The sequence below is a fragment of the Aotus nancymaae genome, unplaced genomic scaffold, assembly GCF_030222135.1.
Source record: "Aotus nancymaae isolate 86718 unplaced genomic scaffold, 86718_ANA_hifiasm-v0.15.2.pri h1tg000041l, whole genome shotgun sequence".
NCBI classification, from domain to species: domain Eukaryota; kingdom Metazoa; phylum Chordata; class Mammalia; order Primates; family Aotidae; genus Aotus; species Aotus nancymaae.
Window position 1 is genome coordinate 2,195,528 of NW_026988455.1, and position 23,428 is coordinate 2,218,955.

General features: G+C 45.6%; 1 protein-coding gene and 1 long non-coding RNA gene across 2 annotated transcripts in view; one reads left to right on the forward strand and one right to left on the reverse strand.

Annotated features, from left to right (window-relative positions):
- Nucleotides 1-17,077, reverse strand: part of LOC135268657 (uncharacterized) — a 244,723-nt gene extending 227,646 nt beyond the window's left edge. Inside the window, exons 1-2 of the long non-coding RNA XR_010336955.1 lie at nt 16,757-17,077; nt 16,298-16,421 (exon numbers count right to left, since the gene is read on the reverse strand). This is a non-coding gene — a long non-coding RNA (uncharacterized LOC135268657). The remainder of the gene's footprint in view (nt 1-16,297; nt 16,422-16,756) is intronic.
- Nucleotides 1-23,428, forward strand: part of LIPC (lipase C, hepatic type) — a 173,034-nt gene that overhangs the window by 98,679 nt on the left and 50,927 nt on the right. The gene's annotated exons all lie outside the window — the stretch shown is intronic.

Sequence of the window (23,428 nt, forward strand, 5' to 3'; positions counted from 1 at the left end):
GGGCACTTCCATGTGCCAGACAGCCTGTCAGGCTTTGGGGAGGCAAACGGATGAAGAACACATGGTTATCACCACCCCCAAGCAACTCTCAGCCTGTAGAGCTTTTCCAGTCATTCAATGGGCATTTCAGGTGCTGCCACATTGCACCTGGGCCTTTTTTTTTTTTTTTTGAGAGGGAGTATAGCTCTTGCCACCCAGCCTTGAGTGCAATGGGGTGATCTCCACTCACTGCAACCTCTGCCTCCTGGGTTCAAGTGATTCTCCAGCCTCAGCCTCCCGAGTAGCTGGGATTACAGGCATATTTCATCAAGCCTGGCTAATTTCTGTATTTTTAGTAGAGATGGGGTTTCAACATGTTGGCCAGGCTGGTCTCCAACTCCTGACCTCAGGTGATCTGCCCACCTTGGCCTCCCAACTTGCTGGGATTACAGATGTGAGCCACCGTGCCCAGCCCTGGGCTTTTTTTTTTTTAAACAAATACTTCTATCAGCTGAGCCATGCATCAGTGAGAATAGCATATACATATTATAAATATGTATAGGCACTTTATAAATATTAACTCACTTTAGCTCCATAACAACTGAGCTATGGATAATGATCTATTATTAGAGATAATCTCTTTTAAGTCACACAACTAAATGAGAGAGTGTTGCTAATCCCATGTGAAAAAGGGGGAAACTGAGACACAGAAAGGTTAACTTTCCCAGAGTTCCACAGCCTCTTAAGTGGTAAAACGAAGATTTTGTTTTCCTGGTATAATTTTATTTGTTTTCCTGGTGTTTTCCTGAGGCTTAATTCCAGCCTCATCACAGGTGTCAACACCTCCCCTCTTGTTTTTTTTCTTGTTGCTTGAAAAATGATCTTGTTGCAAACACCCCCCGCCCCGATATGAATAAGGGGATCTTCCAGGTGGCCAGGAATAGCCCTCAACAGGCCGAGGCAAAGCAGAGAGTGGCCTGAGATCCCCACTGCTACCTCCAGCCTGAGGCCCAGCATCACCTGGCTTCTCCCACTTTCAGCAACTCATTCTGTAGCTTTTCAGTGGTTAAGAACAAATTTGGATTTCTTTTTCTTCTCTCAGCAATCTCAAATGTCGAAGAAAGGAAATTTCTACCATTATTGTCAGAAACAAGACAGAAACTACAGGCCATCCTCAAACACTAGTGTTCTCTTCACCAGACAGCAGCACGTGAAGGGTATCGTATCTCTAAGCACGACCCGCTGTGTGTAAACCCAAATGGCCCATTATCCTACCTCAAGGATTGCTGCGCACACTGTACCCTGTCTTATACGGCCTGCCAAGCTTCTGGCGGCAAAGAAGTAATCTCCCAGTTCCTATGTGGCACTGGGGATGCCAAGAATAGCCAGAGAAAGAATAGAACTCATGAGGCCAAATACATGCCCTCAAACCAAGCTACAAAAACCACAGTCAGGCAGAGCTGGAGTAACCACAAAAGCAGAGAGAATGGAAGCTCCCTATGCCAGACAGCACAGCTCCCCAGTTTTCTGGGGCATCTGAAACTTGATGTGACAGCACTGGGAGAGGACGACAGTCCACAAATAGGCCAGGGTCTATGGGGAAAGGCTTCACTCTACAGGCAGCCATCAGGGTGCTGGGCTACAGCAGGGCTGGCGGGGGCAGACGGAGGCCGCATACTGGTGAAGTTGGGTGAAACATGAAGAAAATGGATCTTGGTACAGCCTCTGCTGCATATGGTCCCAGCCCCGCCACTCACCAGCCGTGCGGCCTCAGGCAAGTGGAATAATCCCCATGTCTCAGTTTCCTCATCTTTAAAAGGTGGCATAATAAAGATTCATGTACTTTATTGGGTTGTGACGATCAAATGATTTAATATACAGAAAAGTGTTGAGAACGAGGCTCAGCATTGGTGTTGGTGGTGGCGGTGAATGGTCTGCCATGGGATGCCTGTGAGGTGGGAGGAACATTTCATGAGTAGGAAGTTAGGCTGTTCAGACGATACTAATCTACTGCCATTGGCACGCTCCCCGCTTTATTGTACCAAGATCTGTTTCCTTCATGTTTCACCCAACCTCAATCAGCCCTTCCCTTCTTTGGGCTAAGTCTCCCTTCAACACGTCCTCAAATGGTATGGTTTCCAGTCCCCACACTCCTAGTCACCCTCCTCGGAACAAGCTCAAGTCGCTAAACAACTATCTCTAAAGCCAGTTCCCACCCAAGCCAACATCCCAAGGCCAAAGCCATCACTGCTCTCATGAGCTGAGTATCCTGCTTTCATCAGGGGACTGCAGATTGCATCGACGGGGCTGCAGGCTGCCAGTCAGCCCTGGGGAGCCAGCACCACACATTCCCACGAGCTCCCTCCTCACAGGAGGTGGCTGTTGCTTTCTTCTGCCAGAGCTCCTGGTCCTTGGACAGAGGAATTCCATTGCTTGTGTCTCATCCTTACCAACTTGGAGGAACTTCCTTAGAGCGGACGGCAGCCGCCTCCCCGCCCCACGCCGTCTCCGTGGTGTGTGCCCCACCTGGGCTGTGCTCGGGCGCCTTTAGTACCTCCCCTCACCCTGTTCTTGTCTCAGACACACACCTGTGGGGCTCCCTTCCAAGCACTACGCTTCACAACAGAGCTCTCCTTAGCCCAGGAGAGGAGCGGCTGCTCAGAAAGGATATGGCTGCACTTCCCATGGCTTCGCTGCGGCAAGGGTGTTGCTTTGCTCCTTCCCCAGATCTCTAAAGCCACAGCTATGCTGGAGCACAGAAATAGAAGCCAGCCACACCCAGCCGCCTTCGGCATGGGCACGCTGAATGGGCTCAGTTCTCCTGCCATGACTGAAAGTGCACCCTCCCACAGAAGGCACTTGACCCCTGTTCCAGGACAGTCCAGATCAGAAGAGAGCCCCTCGAGCAGGGCAAGACAAAGGCACAGCAAAGGTGGCCCAGGCCACACTGCCTATTCCCTCTTCCTCCCCTACCAACTCCACTCACCATTCCAAACCCAGAGCCCGAGCTTCTGAGATACCCGTGCAGACGGCAAAGTTTTCCTTCTCCCGGACAGCTGAGAGGCTCTCCTAACAAAGCACCAGTGTTCTCCCTGAAGACACAGGCTTTTATAAAAGGAAAGAGGCTTAATTGACTCACAGTTCAGCGTGGCTGGGGAGGCCTCAGGAAACTTATAGTCGTGGCAGAAGGGGAAAGCAAACACGTCCGTCCTCACACAGTAGCAACAAGGAGAAGTGCCCAGTGAAGGGGCGGGGGAAGCCCTTTATAAAACCATTAGATCTCATGAGAACTCACTCACTATCACAAGAACAGGCTGGGAGAAACCGCCGCGGTAATTCAATTATCTTCACCTGGTTCCTCCCAGGACACGAGGATTACGGGAACTACAATTCAAGATGAGATCTGGGTGAGGACACAGGCAAATCATATCAAGGGGGAAACCAGGAGAGCACCAGGAAGTACATTTGCCAGTCTGGATCAGCTCAGGAAATAAAATTGGTTTTCACAATGGCTAAACTGCTTGGAATTCCTCCTTCTTTCTCTATCCTCTCGAGAATATTTCTAACTGAAAGAGAAATATACTTTTCTTTTTGAGGAAGGAAGGCAAGGAAAGGAAGGAGGGAGGGAGGGAAGAAGAAAGGAAGGAAGGAAGGAAAGAAGGAAGGAAGGGAAGGAGGGAGGGAGGAAGGAAGGAATGGAGGGAGGGAGGAAGGAGGGAGGGAAGGAAAGAGAATGAAGGAGAGAAGGAAGGTAGGTCAAACTGGCTTGATTTAGCTCATTATTAAACATACAAATAGGATAATTCCCCTTGTTGGAATGTGATCATTTATCTGCATAAGGTCTTGTGACATATCTATGATTGCATTACTTCTTTGAATTAAGGATTCCCCCGTCCACACACAAATCAGTACTTGCCTTACTTTGGAAAACCAAAAGAGCTCACTAAAGTGGTCCCTCTTATAATAAGGGGACAGTGGCCTGTAAGACAAATTTCAGCTTCTACAATTCTGGAATGCAGAAAGGGTAGCTGGCTAGTGACTTTAAAATCCATACTCCACCAGGCACTATGTAAGGGCCAAGGGAAAGCTTTCCCTTCACCCTCTGAAAGTTCACCAAAAATCGACTCACAGAAGACAGATTAGTAAAAGAAAGGGCATACGAATTTATTTTAACATGCACAGCACTGAAGGATCCATAGAGAACAATTACCCAATAACCCTTCTTCATAGGGGAAGGGGAGATGGAGGAAATGTGGCAATTTGAGGGATGGTAAATTATTTTTGAGGGGAGATAAGTGGACTTGTAGAACTTACAGTGACCTCAGACAGTCTGTTGGGACCACAGAGCAAACAATGGCTCATAAATGAATCCCTTTAAAATACTGAATGGCACCAAAAGAGAAGGCAATGGTTCGTGACAAAAGGCTCTCCAGGTGTGTGGACAGACTTCAGTCTTTCTTCCTGTGAGATGGGTTCAGTTAATGAAAACCCAGGGAGGAGACTAGAGGTAACTGTTTTCTTCTTTGATGGGTCCAGACTTTACGCAGATAAGGGTTGAAGAGAACAGCTTCATCCAGAGCTTTGGAAGAGACGAATAATTGAGAGATGGGGCTGAGGGTGGGGGGTGGGGGTGAAGATCCGAGAGACCCTGAGGCTCTTCTGTAGTTCAGCATGTCAAAGCACCATATTTTGGGGTAACAGTTGCTGAGCCCTAACAACAGCCACCCCATAGTCAAATTAAGCCGATCATCCAACACTGCAATATTGGTCCAGTCCAGTTCCTTTCATGACAAGTGACCTGAACACAGGATGCAGTGAGTGTTACTCGCCGAGGTCATTTTGGAAGTGGTGAGATCATTTATCCGCATACTTTGATAAAATACAAAATGCCTTTCCTAGCTGGCTTTTTTCCTCTCCTGCAGGCCGACTCCCCATCCCTTTATTGGTATTGAACTTAACAAATTCATTAATATGGGAACATTTTGGATGTATCAACTTTGCTCTGAAACAAAAATGTATTCATCCCCAAACTCAGTGCTGAGGGCTGAGGGAGAGTCCCTTATGGCTGACATAGTTCCCGACAAGGTCTCATTAGTCCCAGCTTTTTGTTTGTGTGTGTGTTTGTTTGTTTGTTCGTTTTGAGACCTTTTCCTCCCCATTCATATCCTTCTCCCCTCTCCAGCACTGTGTGGGAAGAACCTGACCATGATGAAAAGGCTATGGGTTTTTCAACCCTTTACTCCTGCTACTTTTTTTTTTTAGCATTCTTCTCTACACCCTCCTTTCTTCATTCCCAGGCTTCTCACCCAGACTCGCTGTTGAGTAACCCTTGTAGACAAAGCTCCCTCATTCACAACATCCCAATGTATTTGTCCCGTATCAAAGCAGACCTTGTGCAGTAGCTCAAAATTTAACAACTGCTAAAAGAATGAAGGAACAAAACCGAGCCAAATGAAGCAAAATGAAGAGGATATGTAGGCAGAGAATGGTGGGGAACGTATCATCAGAATCCTCTCTTGCGATTGTACCCAAATCCACACATTCTCCTCAATGTTGTCTGGGAATTATATCAATCCTCTGTGAATGGTTTAGATAGAATAGGATCAGTCAAGTTCACCAGCTTGACTTCTCCTCAGATGACGAGCCACATTCTCCATTGCAATTCCAGGGCTGGTCCCAGTCTTCCTAAGTGTTCGTTAACTCCTATTAGGTGTTCCGAAACTCTCAGGTTTTCTGAGTAAGCATAGAGTGGTTGGAAAAGCAATTGCTGTAGAATCAAGAAGACTCAAATTGGAATCCTGGAGCAACCACCTACTAGCTACAGGCAGGTTACTCTCTCTGAGTCTCAGGTTCCCCATTTGCAAAATGAACCAATGCTATCTACTCCAAGAATTGCTGTGAGGATTTAATGACCATGTGCTAACCTACCAGGTGTTCTGTGCATATATTTTTCCATTTTTCCCTGCAAAATTCACTTCCCATGTCACCAACACAGTCCATATTCTTTTATGCCTTTCTAAAGTATAATAGCCATACTATGGCTTACCAGCTCCTCAGTAAGCCAGGACTCTCTGTATACTCAGAGTTTTGCCACATCATTTACATGGATGAAATTGTTTCCTGTACTCCCAAATTTACCCTGCTTGGTGACCAAGAACCACTTCTGTCCCTACTACTAGTTATTTCACGTCTGTACTTGGAAACAGACAAGTGTTATACAAAATTACATAATATGAAAGCAGTGCTGTCAATGGATGTCTATTCTTATATTTACCAGTCAAATTTTTAATTCTTATAACTGGTATCACCAATTAAACAAACTTAGAAGAGATACATTTTTATACCATTGGTTCTATTGGATCATTAAAAAAAAAAGAGATTAGAAAAAGAAGCTACTTATATACTATTTTATTCCCATAAGACTTTAACCAGTTCCACTGTTAATACAATGTTCACGTGCAGAATTGTATTGCTTTCTCCATTGCTCAACACATATGTACTGAGTACCTTCTTAATGCCAACATTGTGGTGCTGGGAATAGGGTGGCAGGCACAAATGACGAGGACTCACCTCCTGTATAGGAAATTTATTTGTTCAGTTGTAATGTCCACTGTTGTTCCTATTTAATATCTTTGAATTTGGAATATATCTTACAAAGGCTATTGGCTAGGCCACGATTGTGACATTGATAAAAAGTGCTCTTATTGCCATCACTTCGGTTGACTTGCGTGGATTGTTGGGTGGCACTGCATGGCTTGAGCTTAATTGCCACTCAGAAGGTTTTTGAAAAGACTCACTCATTATTTGCACACAAAAAGGCACAGAGAGGTGAAGCATAAATTTGATATTCATCATTAGAGTGATCATCATCTTATGTTTTCTTACAAAGTAACAAGTGTTTTATGAAACATAATCACAATATATGAAGCTGTGCTTTACTGGTGCACGTGCAAAAGGATTGCTCATCAGGCTCTAAGCAAAACAACTAACAGTAGAAGAAACTGCCAAACGCTAAAGTACAGGAAAGACATCCCCGAACAATGAGAGGCACTGTGACCAACTCGCATGTGACACAAGACTATCACTAAGACATCGGGTTGCTGTTTAACTTGTAACGTGCCTTTTTCTTTTTTACTGGTATGTTAAACAATGGTATAGCATGCTATTTGTGTATATTAGATTCAGTGAAATACTATAATAAACAAGTAAGCAAAAGATAAGATCATTATACGTCCTGAAAGGACCTCTCAGCAAGAATGACACATTGCCAAGTAATGCACATTGTTCCACATGAAGTTGGTGAGGATAACAGCACTTCCTTCTGGAAATACTTTAGTATACAAAGTGCTGACACATGATGATGTCTCATGTCAGCAGCTCAACAACCACACCTGGAAGCCATTATTATTGTGTATATTTATGGATGAAGAGACTGGGGCTCAAATAGCTTAAGAGACTTCCCTTATATCACTCAGCTAATGCCTGGAATACTCAAAACTAGAATCCAGGACTCATGACTCCACCTCCTGTGTTTTTCTTCTCAGCTACGTGAAATGGTACGAAATGCAAATTAAATGATTATCCACAGTCTTGAGTAATTCTGGCATGTATCCAGCTAAGACTCATCAGCTGTTCACTCAACTCAAAGGCATCCTTCAGTTCTCTTATCCTTTCCTCTCAGTCTCAGGGATCTGCCTGCAGAGGGAGTGTGGTTGAAAGGAGATACTGAATCTCACTACCCGTCAGGCCCTAACTCAAGGAGATGTAGGCAATAATTCATTCCACTGCATTTACCATGGGGCTCTCCAGGAATGGCGTCAGATGCTGCAGGAACATGAATGATAAATATCACACTCCAAGGATTAGGTCCCAGGCAAGTTCTCAGGGGAGAGCTATACATATGACTGGTAGGATCCACTGTGTCCAGAAGACAAGGGCACCCTTTTGGTTTGCATGAGCAAAGCCTAGATTGGCAATAACAGACAACTGGCAATAGGTATCGAGAGTCTTTTAAAAGTTGATGTCACTTAACCTAGTAATTTCATTTCCAGGAATTCATTCAAAGAGAATTAATCTGGGATGTAGAGAAAGGTCTGTGAATAGGATTGCATCACGGTGTGTTTTACATTTGGAAAAAAACAGTGGTTTTAACTTAAATTACAGTAGTAAAGGTTGATCAAATATTGTAATTCTGATACAACCACACATTAGAATTCTCTCTTGCCAATTACTGATGTCATGGGGAAATGTTCAAGACAAAACATTGAGTTATAAAATTAGGATTCTGGCCAGGTGCAGTGGCTCACACCTGTAATCCCAGCACTTTGGGAGGCCGAGGAGGGTGGATCACGAGGTCAAGAGATCGAGACCGTCCCGGCCAACATGGCAAAACCCCATCACTACTAAAAAAAAATACAAAAAAAAAATTAGCTAGGCGTGACAGGCTACTGGAGAGGCTGAGGAAGGAGAATCGCCTGAACCCAGGAGGTGGAGGTTGCAGTGAGCCGAGATCGTGCACCACTGCACTCCAGCCTGGGCGACAAGAGCAAGAACTCTGTCTCAAAAAAAAAAATCAGGATTCTAAATGATAGACACACACACACACACACACACACACAAAATTAAGCTCAAACGTACACATGGAGACATATACTACATTTTAAAACCTAGAAGGAAGCATAACCATAATACAATCATTATCTCTGATCACGGGAATACAGGTTATGTTGGTTACTTTGGTGTTTTTTGGCGTTTTCTCTAAAGTTTCTTTTTCTTTTTCTTTTTTTTTTTTTATTTTAGACAGAGTCTCAATCTGTTGCCCCAGGCTAGAGACAGTGGTGTGATCTTAGCTCACTGTAACCTCCTCCTCCCAGGTTCAAGCAATTCTCCTGCCTCAGCCTCCCGAATAGCTGGGACTACAGGCTAATTTTTCTATTTTTAGTAGAGATGGGGTTTTACCATGTTTTCCAGGCTGGTCTCGAACTCCTGACCTCAGTTAATCCACCCACCTCAGCCTAACAAAATGTAGGGATGACAGGCATGAGCCACTGCACCTGGTCATTTTTCTCTAAGTTTTCCACAGTGTTCTATTTTGCTTTTTGTTTGTTTGTTTTTGCTTTTTAAGAGACAAAGTCCATCCCAGTCAGAGGCAGGAATAGATATGAAAAATGGGGACAGGGCCTCTGAACTAGGGGCAATATGAGAAAGTGAGAAGGATGGCCTGGGCCGGCTGGGTCTGTGAGACTACCTGGAAAAGTCACAGGGATCACAGCCCACAGGGTAATATCTCCAGATCCAGCAGTCTTTCAGGAAGGCAGATGGAGTCTCACACCTGTCCCGCTCATCTTAAACTGGCCTGGTCATAGGAACAGAGCCTCAGCAGACGGAGGCACCCTGGAATAAGTTGCCAAATAGGGGTTGAGCAACAGCACTACTGGAACAAGAAGGTAGAGCCGGGGAAAGGGGATGAAACGTAAAATCCTAACCCCTCTCCTCAAGGTACTTACAGTCAATGTGAGGAAGGATGACAGCCATCAAATGATGACCTGTGACAATGAGGGTCGTTCCACACACATCCTCCAGACCCCGGTACAAAAGCTCGGGCTTTCATCTCCATTATATTGGGCAAAACGCAAAGCATCAACCAAAAAAAAAAAAAAAAAGTAAAAGTCCATAGAAAAGGAGACACAGAGGAATACAGAAAAGCAAAAACCCTCCTCCAAACTGATGGATGTTTCATCCCAAAGGACGCTTGACCTTTCTCAGGCATCCTGCCACTGAGGAAGTCAATTATTCACAGCCCACGGTCCCCAGATTCCACTCAGCACAGCCTGGAATCAAGGAGTTCATTTAATGGAAGCTTAACAGATTCAGATTTCTCTAAAATTCCACATCCCCTTCTGCCAAGAAGCTGTTTTGAAAGATGACACTCCCTTGATGTGAATTTGCAGCCTGCCCCATTAAAAAGCCTTCAGAAAACATTTTTAAATCAACCGTGTTCCAGACACTTGCTCCCAAGGACAAACTAGAAGAAACTCTGCACCAGCTCAAACCTTCCGAGCACTTTGATGATCAGAAATGAGGAAAAATATTAGAACAACTGTTATTAATCCAAATATTCTCAACGATCTTCAAAGCAAGCCGTTGCTCTGGGCTGCAGAAAGCAGAGCTCATGCAGAGCCGGCCCTTCTGGTCCTAACTCCTGTTAGCCAAGCCAGCCCCCTAAAAACAAACAGACCTCAGAACACTGGAGGGAAACATTGAGAATCAAAGGTGAGGGGAGGAAAAAGGAAGAGGAAACGGGTAAATGAAAGAAGGATGATGAGGATTGGAAAACTGACTACTTAAACCTTAAGCAGATCCCTCAAATAGAAGGATAAGGTATTGCAATGCCACACCTGCCTCAAAGTAGCCCCCTCAGTTCACTGTTGTGCAGCTGAGAATTCTGGAGAAACCCCAACGCAGCTGGCATCTACATCCTGGCCCCACTCACAAGAGGCTGAGAACCCCAGAACTCCTCACCATGCACATTTCTCTTGGGTGTGATGGGAAGGGTGTTTCCATTTCCAAACCTTGGGGCCATGTGCTCTTAGATACACAAACATCTCCACAGCCTTTGCCAACTTCAACCAGGCAGAAAGCTGTAATGCAGAACTAGTAGCATTTCAATCATTTCTGTGATGAGCTGGCGACAGGCTGGAATATGATGAGTGAAGCAATCAGATGTTGTTACAGGAAAGAGGCATGAGGAGAGGATGAGAACAGAGTGGTACAGTAATAAACATCATCATAAAAGCCCCCATTGGCACCAAGTTTATCATCGCCGGCCTAACTAAAAAAGCCAGAACACCTGTTTGGAATGGGGATTCCAGCTCCTCCACTTTGTAGCTGTGTGGCTGAGCACGCTTCTTGCCCTAAGTCTTGCTTTAGCATCTATTGAAGGTGGGTAGCAATCACCACTCCATAAGATTGTTTAGCGATTAAAGCCAAACCATGTCTGTAAGGCATTTGCAAAGCATTAGCAGTACCAGTAATAGTAGAAGTATTGGTATTATAAGGAGTATTTTATATTATTTCAACTAGGATTATGTACTATTTCATTGTACCCTGACTTCATATAGAAGACATTTTTAACACTACGTGATTGAAAGTAGACCAGAGACTCAGAAAGGTTAAACGTCTTTCCTAGTAAGTATAAAAAGTTAATGCAGGCTGGGTGCAGCGGCTGATGCCTGTAATCCCAGCACTTTGGAGGCCAACACAGGCAGATCACCTGAAGTCAGGAATTTGAGACCAGCCAGGCAAACATGGTAAAACCCCGTCTCTACTAAAAATACAAAAATTAGCCGGGTGGCGCATGCCTGTAGTCCCAGCTACTCAGGAGGCAAAGGCAAGGGAACAGCTTGAACCCGGGAGGCAGAGGTTGCAGTGAGTCAAGGTCATGCCACGGCACACCAGCCTGGGCAACATTCCATCTCAAAAAAATTAAAAAGTTAATGCAGAAATAAGGCTGTATACTGGTTTCCTATTGCTTCTGTAAAAAATTACTACAAATTTAATTACTTAAATTGACACTATCTTACTGTTCTGAAAGTCAAAAGTCCTAAAATTAAGGTGTCAGACAGAACTGTGTTTCTTCTGTAGACTCCGAGGACAAAATCCATTTCCTCGTCTTTTTCAGCTTCTAGAGGCCACCTGCATTCCTTAGCTTGTGGCCCCTTCCTATATCTTTCAAACCAGCAGCATAGCATCTTCCAATTTCTCTCTCTGATTCTAACCCTCCTGCCTCTTTCTTATAAGAACCCTTGTGATTACATTGGGCCCATTCAAAGAAACCAGGGTAATCTCCCCATCTCAAGACCCTTAACTTAATCACATCTGCAAAGTCCCTTTTCCATATAAGGTAACATATTCTAGGTTCTAGGGATTAAGATGTGGACAAATTTGGAGGTGGTCATTACTCAGCCTACCACAAACTTGATCCTGTTCTACAGAATATAGCTATCTGGAGCAGGAATGGGGTTTTGTTTGTTTGCTTTGGTTTAAACTCTTTCATTTCTTTACTCAGCAAATACCATAGAGCAGCTCCTATGCGTAGGGTGCATTTATAACTTATAACCTCCTCCTCACATCAGAATCAAGCTTCATTAGCGTGATACAAAATAGGTCTTTACATATATATCACAAAATATCTCTGAAACCCAGACTTTAAAAAACAAAAAGGGGCTTTGGAGACCATCAGCCAATCCCTATTCTATAAAGGGGCAAACTCAGACCCAGAGGAGTAACATAACTTTCCCAGGGTCAAATACGGAGTTTGTGAGAGGTTGTGAGGGTCTGAATTCGATCTAGAGGAAGAAAAGTAAACAGATGCATTTTCAAGAAAAATCAGTGAGCTGGCTGGCAATGGGTAGGAGAAATGCAGGGGTCATGGGTGCCTAAAGTTCATGGCTTAGGGATGTCATTCATCGAGCTGGGGACACATAGTACAGGAAGACACTTTTTTTTTCTTTTTTTATTGCATTTTAGGTTTGGGGGTACATGTGAAGAACATGCAAGATTGTTGCATAGGTGCGTACGTGGCAGTGTGATTTGCTGCCTTCCTCCCCATCACCTATATCTGGCATTTCTCCCCATGCTCTCTCTCCCCAACTCCCCACCCCCCGCTGTCCCTCCCCTATTTCCCCCCTACAGACCCCCGTGTATAGTGCTCCCCTCCCTGTGTCCATGTGTTCTCATTGTTCAACACCCGCCTATGAGTAAGAACATGCAGTGTTTGATTTTGTGTTCTTGTGTCATTTTGCTGAGAATGATGGTTTCCAGGTTCATCTATGTCCCTACAAAGGACACGAACTCATCGTTTTTGATGGCTGCATAATATTCCATGGTGTATATGTGCCACATTTTCCCTGTCCAGTCTATCATCGATGGGCATTTGGGTTGGTTCCAGGTCTTTGCTATTGTAAACTGTGCTGCAATGAACATTCGTGTGCATGTGTCCTTATAGTAGAACGATTTATAATCCTTTGGATATATACCCAGTAATGGGATTGCTGGGTCAAATGGAATTTCTATTTCTAGGTCCTTGAGGAATCGCCACACTGAGGAAGTCACTTTTAAGGGAAAATATGTATTCAGTGTGTTCTAGAACTCAGATCTCTTCCTGGTATCACTGTGAAATTTTCCATTACTTCATCTCGCTTCCTGTTATATTCTCTCATAAGTCCAAACACGAGGCTGCAATCGTTGTTGGACCACTACATATCAGTGCTCCATGTTTCTTGCTGACACCTAGCTAGGCTTTGAGGATGAGATTTTTGTTCCAACATCCACCAACCTACAAGGAGCCCAAGGCAATGGGATTTGCTGCGCATCTTTGCCTGAACCTTAAAGGTGCTGCCCCACTGTCTTCTAGTAGACCGTCTTTCTGGGGAGATGTCTGTTGAATTCTTCTCTTTGTTGCTGTGTATGCAGTAGGGCTTTTTACTCTGGCTCTTCTCAAGAGTTTCTTTTCATCACTGGTTTTCAGCAATTTGATTATTCTGTACCTTGTTTCCCTCACGTTGTTTGTGTTTCAAGATCATTGATCATCTCGGATCTCCGCATTAATGTTTTCATCAGATTTAGACAGTTTTCCACCATTATTTCTTTAGGCATACTTTCTGGCCTCTTTCTTGTCTCCTTTGGAATCTTCAATGACACGTATATGAGGCCTCTTAAAATTGCCCGACAACTCCCTGATGTTCTGTTAATTTATTTTCCGTCTTTTTTTCTCTGTGTTTCATATGGATGGTTTCTGCAGCTGTGCCTTCAAGTCCACTAATCTTTTCTTCTGCAATGTGTAATCTGTTATTCATCCCATCCAATGGATTTCATCTCTCAGACATTGTTTTTTCAATCTCTAGAAGTTCAGTGCAGACTTCTTATGTCTTCCATATTTCTTCTTAGCATGCTTACATGTTCTACCATCTTGAACAAACGAAATATAAGAAATGTTTTGATGTTCTTGTTGACTAATTTTACCATCTGTAACAATTCTAGGTTGGTTTTGATTGATTGATTTTTCTCTTCATTATGTGTTGTATTTTCCTGCTTCTCTGCATGCCTGGTAATTTTTGACTAGATACCAGACATTGTGAATTTTACCTAATTGGTGCTGGATATGCCTACATTATTTTAAATGTTCTTCAGCTTTGTCCTGGGGTGCAGTTAAATTATTTAGAAACAGTTTGACCCTTTTGAGGCTTGCTTTAAAACTTTGCCTGTAATTCCAGCACTTTGGGAGGCCAAGGTAGGCGGATCATGAGGTCAGGAGATCGAGACCATCCTACTAACACAGTGAAAACCCATTTCTACTAAAAATACAAAAAATGAGCCTGGCATGGTGGCATGTGCCTATAATCCCAGCTACTCCAGAGGCTGAAGCAGCAGAATCGTTTGAACCTGGGAGGCGGAAGTCGCAGTGAGCTGACATTGCGCCACTGCCCTCCAGCCTAGGCAACAGAGGGAGACTCCGTCTCAAAAAAAAACCCTAAAAACAACTTTGTTAGATGGGACCAGAACAGCCTTTAGTGTAGCGCAAATTTGCCCCTTGATTCCAAACAACACTGTTTATGTTGTTAATGGTTACGATATAATGACAAAATATCCATGTCCCACACTATTCCTTACTAACTCTCCCTTCCACAACTGTGATGGGGTACAGCTGTTTACCGCCTCAGCTCACTCTCAAATTCACAAGGCAAAGGTCCCCAAGGTTTAAACAAATACCTAATGGTACTGTGGTGCCAGTTTGCACAGCACCGGGGCTCTTGCCTCTCACAGAGAGTTGTGCCCCCTTTCCACTGTGTGACACAGCACATCCAGCTCAACAACGTTCCATCAGACTGACGTCGCTGTAACACTGCATATCTTCACCCAGGAGGGGCGACAGCGCTAGGCCTCTTATGTGAGTGACAAAATAAAATCCAAGTTTCAGCGCTAAAAATGCCTTGCTTTTCTGGAGCAAACCCCGTCAGAGGTCTCACAAGAATTTAAAAGAGAATTTCTAGACGACAAGGTTCAGTGTGGAGAGCTGCAGGCTTAGAGAATTGCAGAGACGTTTGAAGCCCTGCCCACAGTTCCAGGAAACACCCTTTGTATAGGAGCTCCTTTCCCACACAATGTGAGAAGGAGGCTATGACCCTGGAACTTGAACACAGGGAAACAGAAACCCTGCCAAAACTATTCTTCCATTGACGTTAGACACAGAAACACCCATATAAGTTTGATTTGTCGTCACAGTCAAATATAATAACAACATGTAAGCATTTCAAAGAGATTCCACTAACATTCTCACTTGTGATTCTGACAACAAGCCTATAAGTAAGAAAGGCAGGCTTCACAGCTCCTAAGTGACAGATGGGGAAATCAGCCTTGTGGAGGATAAATCGTCTTAACAAGGTCAGACAGCTAGTCGGCGCAAAGCGGGGCCCTGAACCCGATCTTCTGACTCTTGGCCAAGAGCTCTTTTCATTCTGCTCTGCCTCCTCTCTTACTGTATCGGAAAAGAGAATAGCCACCAACTTCCTGTGTTGACCCTAGACCAAGGTTTCTTGATAGCGGCACACTTGACATTTTGTGCCGGGTAATTCTTAGTTGTGAGAAGCTGTCCTGTGCATTGAAGGGTGTTTAGCAGTATCTCTGGCCTCTGCCTACTAGATGCCAGTAGCACTCTCCTTGCCCCGTTTTGACGACCAAAAATATCCAGGTATTGCCATGATGCCAAATGTCCCAAGGTGGGGGGATTAACAGCAGAGCAAACTCACCCCTCAAGTGAAAACCACTGCCCTAAATGACACCTGAGAATGCTGTCCACGCGTCTGAGAAAGCAGCAGTGATAAGTTAGTTCTGCAAAAGGAGAAACAAAATCAAAAGAGCACGTGTGCTGATGGCAGTGAGTCTGGGACCTTGGAACTTGGCTGTGAGAGACAGAACAGCCCCAGAGAATTATCTAAAAAGCTCTCTTCCAGGCCACCCTCCGAACTTAACCTTTTGTGTTCTCACTCCATTCCTTCAGGCTCAGTCAACTCTGCAAAACCCAAGCCACTTTCCAAGGAAACATTTCTGGAAGGCAACATAGAATTCGTTAATGTGATGAGAGGCAGAATGGCAGAGGAGTTCAGATGCAGGCTCTGCGCATACAGCAACATGGATGAATCTCACCCAGTGCTGGGTGAGAAGAGCCAGGCCCAAAAGAGCACCTACTGTATGAATCTACTGACTCAAAGGTCAAGAGCAGGCAAAATTAATCTCCAGTGATGGAAGTCAGAACAGTTACCTCTTATGATGGTGTTGCCTGGAGACAGGTCTCAGAGAACAGAAATGTTCTCTGCCTTTGTCCTGATGGTGGCTACACTGGACACTCACGATACTCACAGAGCTATGCACTTAGGATTCATCACCTAAAAAAAAAAGAAAGACAAAAGAAAAAGAAAAAATGTTGACTCTGGAGCCAAATTGTCTGGGTTTAAGTTTCAGCCCTGAGGATGGCTCTGTTTACCTTAGAGCATTTTGTGAGCGGTTCATAAACTACACAGGACATGCAGGAAGGGAATAATAAGTATTTGCATCATTATAATTAAAAGAACTACACTTCTAGCCAGCCAGGCAAAGCAAAGGATGAAGAGAGCTACTCTGAATTTCTCTGCTGCCCTCCCCCCGCCCCGCCTCACCTCCCATGCATTGAACACAGAGTGCATATGTAAGTCCTCCCACCCACCCATGAAGACAGCCACACCTGCCATCTTTCTCTGTCTTCTTCAGTTCCTTCCAGGTTCTCTCCGGCGGCTTGCTTAGGAGCTGCCCGTTTGCAGAGCTCTTCGTCAATAGACTGACTATTTACAGAATAGTGCGGTTTGGATTAAACAGTTCATTTCACTGGAGGCTGCGGTGCTGTATTGTGTCTCCTCCAGAGTTATTCTGGGCATCAGCAGCCCTTGCTCTTAGCATCCGTTTCTTTACATTTGAAGGTGGAGCATGAGAAGAACTGCAGCGAAACAGATCAGAAGCGGGGCAGATGGGATTTCTCTTTCCCTTTCCCCCACTATTTCTCGGTGGATTTATCCTGGTCTCTTCACTGCTATTTGCTCCCGGCTATCTTTTATTCTCTTTTGAAACTGGCCGAGTCAAAAGGAAGTAAACAAGCGCGCGAGTGTGTGGAAAGGGCATTAGACGGCGTGTCCAGAAACTTGGACTCTAGAACCAGTATCTAGTTATGCGATTGATTGATGTGTGTTTTAGCTTTTTGGCACCTCAGGTTTTAGGCTGTTTTGTTTTTTTTTTTAATCTGTTAAAAGAAGTGATTGGTCTAGATTTGTGGTTTTTGAATGCATGTCAGCCGTGGAAACCTTCCTACAAACAGAATCTCAAGCAGAAAACGTTAAAACCTAAAAGCAACTTTGTTTGGGTTGAAACGAGGTGGGCAGTCAGGAACCCACCCTTTCATCCTCTGTGTCCTCTCCCATCTCCCATAGCAGCCCCCAAAGTCGCTCCACAAGACCCTTGGACTTGGGGTCCTAGAGCACTATGTCTAAACCATCAGATGTACCTATTTAGAAACTCATTTCCTGCTCTTAAAGTGCGCGGGCCTCTGCCCTCCATTAGAGCAGCGAGGACTAGCCTTCGAAACCCCAGCACACAGAGGAGACTGCAGGCGCTGTAAGGGTCCTTGGGTCCTTGCCGAGTTTAAAATGAAGAAACTGAAGCCAGCACAAGAAGATCCAATGCGAATATATTCAGCTCCCGGGCGAGGTTCTGTGGTCTGACAGGAGGGGCCGGAGAAGTCGCAGGGACTCCTCTCAGATGTGGGGTTTTATCGGGAGCAGGGCAAGCTTGCTATTGGCAGGTAGATTTACAAGACTGGACTGCTACTGCGTAGCTAAGACTCGAATGCTATTGGGTAGATTTACAAGACTCGACTGCTATTGGGTAACTAAGACTCGAATGCTATTGGGTAGATTTACAAGACTCGACTGCTATTGGGTAACTAAGACTCGAATGCTATTGGGTAGATTTACAAGACTTCTTTTGCATTTTGGCAGGGTTCTTTAAGAGAGGGCTAGGCTGTGTGAGGGGGGGTGGGCGTGTCTGAGCTCCTGGAGAGGCAACCGGCCTTACAGGCACCGCTCGACAGCGTACAAGGCCATTGAAAAGCTACCCAGATAGAATTTCCTCAACAGTGCCCTATGGACTATCAGTCCCAGAGATGCTTGGCGAAAAAGGGAAATACAGAGGGTAGGGGCGGCTTGCTTCAAAGTAATTGAGTTTGAGAGCCTCTGTATATCATCTGCCCCTACCAGAGATTAAATGCACAGTAGCTTCTTCTCTCAGGCCAGCAGGAAGCCTGATTAACGTTGCTTAATACAACATTTCCCAAATTTATTTGGCCACAAAATTCCTTTTTCCCCGAAACTCCTATTAATATCACAAGAAACACTTTGAGATCAGAAAAGCCTTCACAAAGGGAGTTTTTAAAGACTGAGTTACAAGGCTCAAAATAAATGAGGAAGTCTAGAAGAGGAAGGGAAGAGGGAGAAGGACGCTGGTTTGGGCTCTAGAGGGCTTTACCACGAGGGCGAAGCAAGGACCACCGTCATGATTCCAAAGACTACCCAGAACTCGCTTGCTATCTGTTGGTGCCTTTCTTCAGCTCATCCTAGAGGGCAGACAGAGGCCAGGGTTGCGTGTTCTTGGCCAGTGGCTCCTGACCGTATGAAGGGGACTGTGGGTGTTAGAAGTGAAGAGGGCAGGCCCGGCCTCTGTTCTCCCCTTCCCCCTGGTATGGCCTCACTGTAGCAAATCTTTCCCTGGAAAGGGCAGAAAAATGAATTATCCTGTTAAATCACTTCAGCAGATAACCCACCTTTGTGCAGGCCATGTGATGGGACCACGTGGATGCATAAGATATGAACAGCTTAGAGCCCAGTCATGAAATGGGCAAGTCAACAAACAGTCCCACCCTCAAGGTCTACACAGGGGACTGGGGAGCACAGAGAAGGGTCCCTCCCCTGACCAGCTGTCAGGAAAACTGTCTACACGTTCTGTTCCTCCAAGGTTGGGATCTAAGGCGTAGGAAGAGAAGAGAGGCTCCAAGCAGAGAGAATTGTAGGAGCAAAGGCACAGAGGCACCTGGGACCTGCGAGGAGCCATGGCTGGAGCCACGTGTTGCAGGATGGAGAGCGTGTGAACAGAGGGGACTGGAAGCGATGGATCCTCCCGGGAAGCAGTTGCAGGCGTTCATGCTACAGAGAATTGCTGATAGTAGGAGGGAAGAAAGAGGAAGGGGGAGTGGAAGATGACTCAGTGGGGGTGAGCCAGTGCCTGGAAGAGAGGGATGTGTGAGCAGAATGAGGAAGTTAGCAAAAGCTGGTTGGAGGTAGGAGGTGGAAAGATGAGTTCAGTCCTCAACAAGTTAAGCAGGTTATGTAAGAAGTTGAGGCCTGGATGACGATGATCATAATCATGATAGGGAGGATGACAAAGATGTCTAGGAACTCTCTCTGTCATCTCTCTCTCTCTTTCTTTCCTTCCTGGTTGTGGGAGTTTGCAGGGAGGCAGGAGGTGGTGAAGAACAATAATTAGAAGACGAGTTTGTGTCTTCATCAGAAAGCACCTGGGGCAGGTGGAGTTGGTGCTAACTTCTCCATCCATCCCTGACACCCCAGCCCCATGCATCAGCAGCGGAAGACAGGCTGGGCTGCCCAGCTGGGTCCTGTGCCCCCACCACCCCACAACCCTACTGGTCCATATTTACGATCCCTTTTCTTTGACTCCCTTCTTTCCCTGTGACTCACCTAAACCTGATCCTACACAGCCTATCCTGGCCACTGCCTCAGCTTCCTCCAACCCCAGCTTGGGATGAGCCACCTCCCTGGCTGGGTAGCTTGGGATGAGCCATCTCCCTGCAGAGGCAGAGAACCAATGACACTACACGCAAACCAGGGCCATGCTGCAAACAGAACACCAAGGCACCCTCCTCTTAGGATGCATTATATTCGGGGTAGATGTTGAATTCTAGTAACACATTCCCTGCGGTGTTTTCACATGCAGACACACTGGAGCCTTGTTCCAGCCTCACTGTGGGCGAAGGCCCCGGGCTCACCTCCAGCCTCAGGCTGGCTCCGGCTGCTGCCTCTGTTTCATCCTGGCTAGCAGAACTGAACAGGCCAGAGCTCCACGGTCCCCGCTGCTGCCCGCTGCAAATGCTGCTGACTCCAACCTCAGGCCCCTGCCCGCTTCTAAATCTACACACTTCTGCTCCTCCCTGCCCCTGCTGGCCTCTCAGAATGCCACTCCCTTCTACCAAGACCTCAGGCATTACTATAGCCCAGCCCCGTCTTTATTGACGTCAGGGCTCTGTCCTCTGGCAGAGCCCATCCCATTGCCACCCACATCTGGGACAGCAGACTGCCCAAGTTCCTCCAGAGTTCAGTTTCTTCCAAAAAGCTTGGCACATCTTAGCTGCCAGCATGAACTGTGAGCTCCCAGAGATGCCCATGGCACTTTCCAACATTCGTCACTTTTGACACATCTAAAATATCCTCGCTCCCAGAGCTGCCTGAACACCAGCCCAGATGGACTGGCTGCTGGGGAGGCATCAGACTCTCCAGGGCCTCCGAGAAGCCCTGGGGCAGGAGGGGGGTGTCTGGCACAGCTTTCTGAGGAGCCAGGCTTCCTCTCGCACTGGGCACCCCTGCCAAATGAGCGGGCACCTCGCTGCCCGGCTTCCAAGCTCCAAGCCAGCTTCCTTCCACAGAATTCTCTGCACCTTGGCTCCCGGTGGCTCCAAGCACTTTGCCATCTGCCGAGTTCAGTTCTGCCAGAGAGGAAGCAGCCTAGGTGGGGAGTTCTCTGTGGGGCCCACCTTTTCTCTCTCAGGTCACCTCTACTCTCAGAAGGAAACTGACCCCCTGACCTATTAAATAGCTGAAATCAAGGGTCACTAGGGCCCAGGTGGATGAAGGTGTGGCTAAAGGTCAGCATCTAGCTAGGCAGACAGGTAAGCCAAAAAAGACAGGCAAGGTGAGCAGACCCTTTGGCCCCACAGTCAGACAGCAAGAGAGCCACTCCCAGAGTTCTCTGGGGCATGAAGGGGCTGCAGGGGTAGGTCAACAGCATCCAGAGAAGTGGATACCATGGGAAGTGCAAGCAGGAAACAAGCTGGGATCTTTTTTATTTAAAATTATTTTTTAGGCTGGGCACAGAGGCTCACGCCTATAATCCCAACACTTTGGGAGGCTGAGGCAGGAGGATCACTTGAGGCCAGGAGTTTGAGACCAGCCTGAGCAATACAATGAGGCCCTATCTATATGAAAAAAATAAAAAATAAAAATTAGCTAGTGGAGGGAGTGCTGGTTTCATGTGCCTGTGATCCCAGCTACTTGGGAAGCTGAGGAGGGAGGATTGCTTGAGCCCAGGAGTTCAAGGCTGCAGTGAACTATGGATCACTGCACTCCAGCCCAGGCAACAGAACCAGACCTTATCTCTAAAAATATAAAGAAATTAAAATAAGAATTTTTTTTATAGATGGAGTCTCACTCTGTTGCCAGGCTAGAGTACAGAGGCACAATCTTGGCTCATTAAAACCTCTGCCTCCCAGGTTCAAGCAATTCTCCTGCCTCAGCCTCCTGAGCAGCTGGGGCTACAGGTGTGCGCCACCACGCCCAGCTAATTTTTTTTTTTTTTTTTTTTTTCATTTTTAGTAGAGACGGGGTTTCACCATGTTGGCCAGACTGGTCTCGATCTCTTGACCTCATGATCTGCCCGCCTTGACCTCCCAAAGTGCTGGGATCACAGGTATGAGCCATCGTGCCCCACCAAGGAAAGAAATATTTTTAAGGGAGTAAATACTCACATGGCTCATAAATTAAAAGACTATAAAATAGAAGATTTGCAAAATCTTACCCCCACCCCGTGATGTCTGTATCCACGCCCTCCTCCCGCCTCCCACCATCGGTAACCACTTCTCTTCATCTCACCTGTGTCTTGCCAACATTTCTTTATGCAGCTGAAAGCCAATATGGAGTATTTACTTGTGCCCCTACGACCTTCCACAAAAGGTATCACACTCTAGATACCATTCTGCACCTTACTTCGGCCACTCAGCAGTACATTCTAGAAATATTTTCAAATCAGTACAGTGTTTCTTTAGTCAAGCTGCAAAGTATTTCATTGAGGGATATGTCCCAGTTCAGTTTACAATTACAATTTTACAATTACAGGCAACCCTGCAATGAATGACCTTGTATTAATTTAGTTTCATATCTGTGCAGATATAGCCATAGGGCAGATTCCCATGCAGGAAATGCTGAGTAAACAGAAAATGCATTTGTAAGTTTCATGGCTGTTGCCAAATCCCTCTCCGTTGGAGTTGCACCATTTTCCATTTCAGCGTCTCCATCAAGGTGTGCGGTCACATTTTTTAGTGTGTACCAATCTGCTGGGTGCGACTTGTGTCTCAGTATAGTTTTAACTTGTATTTTTTATCTTCGAAGTGAGGCTGAGGATCTTTTCATATGTTAAAGGGCCATTTGTATTCCTTTTCCTGTGAAATGGCTCCCCATGTCCTTGGCTGGCCCATTTTTCTGTGGGTTGCTGGTCTTGTTCTCCTTGATTTCTAGGCGTTCTGTAGATATCAAGGAGACTAGTCCTTTGCCTTATAGGTTGCAATTATTTTTTCTCACTTGATTGTTCATTTTTTGCCTCTCCTTATGGTGTTTTTCTCATTTAGTTGGTCATACAGTAGTTTTTTGTTTGCTTTCATGTAGTCTAATTTACCAATCTTTAACAGCTTCTGAATTTTGAATCACAGAGGGAGATTCTTATTCAAAAGATTATAAATGAATTAGCCCATACTTTCTTCTAGTCATTTTATGATTTCTACTATTTCACTTAAAAATTGGCTCCATTTGGAGTTTTTCCTGACGTATGATGATAGGTCTTATATCTTTTTATCTTTTTCCAGATCTCCCAATACTGTTTTTTGAAGTCTATCTTTACCCCAGCACTTTGAGAGATTAGATTTCCACTGCCCAGAACAACCTGGCCAATTTGAGAAGTCACTTCTATCAAATACTACATTCAAATCTATGCATTTGGGTGTTCTGGATTTCTAGTTTGCTTCTTTGGTCTGTCATCCATGCTCCTGTATACACAGCTTGAATCACTGAATCTTTATGGTGTGCTTTAGTATCAAATAGGACAGTTCTTCCCCCATAGTCCTTTGCAGTTGAGAGCTCCCCGGCCATTTACTGGCAAGCTGAGCTCTGTCACTGGCACTCTCTCTTTGCTCACTGTCATGTTTTATTCTCTTCTCTCCTACAAGGAGGCCAACATATGCCTTTAGGCATCCAACCAGCACAAGAGGCAAGCACAGCCCACTCCCCAGACAAGGCAGAGGCAGGGGTGCAAG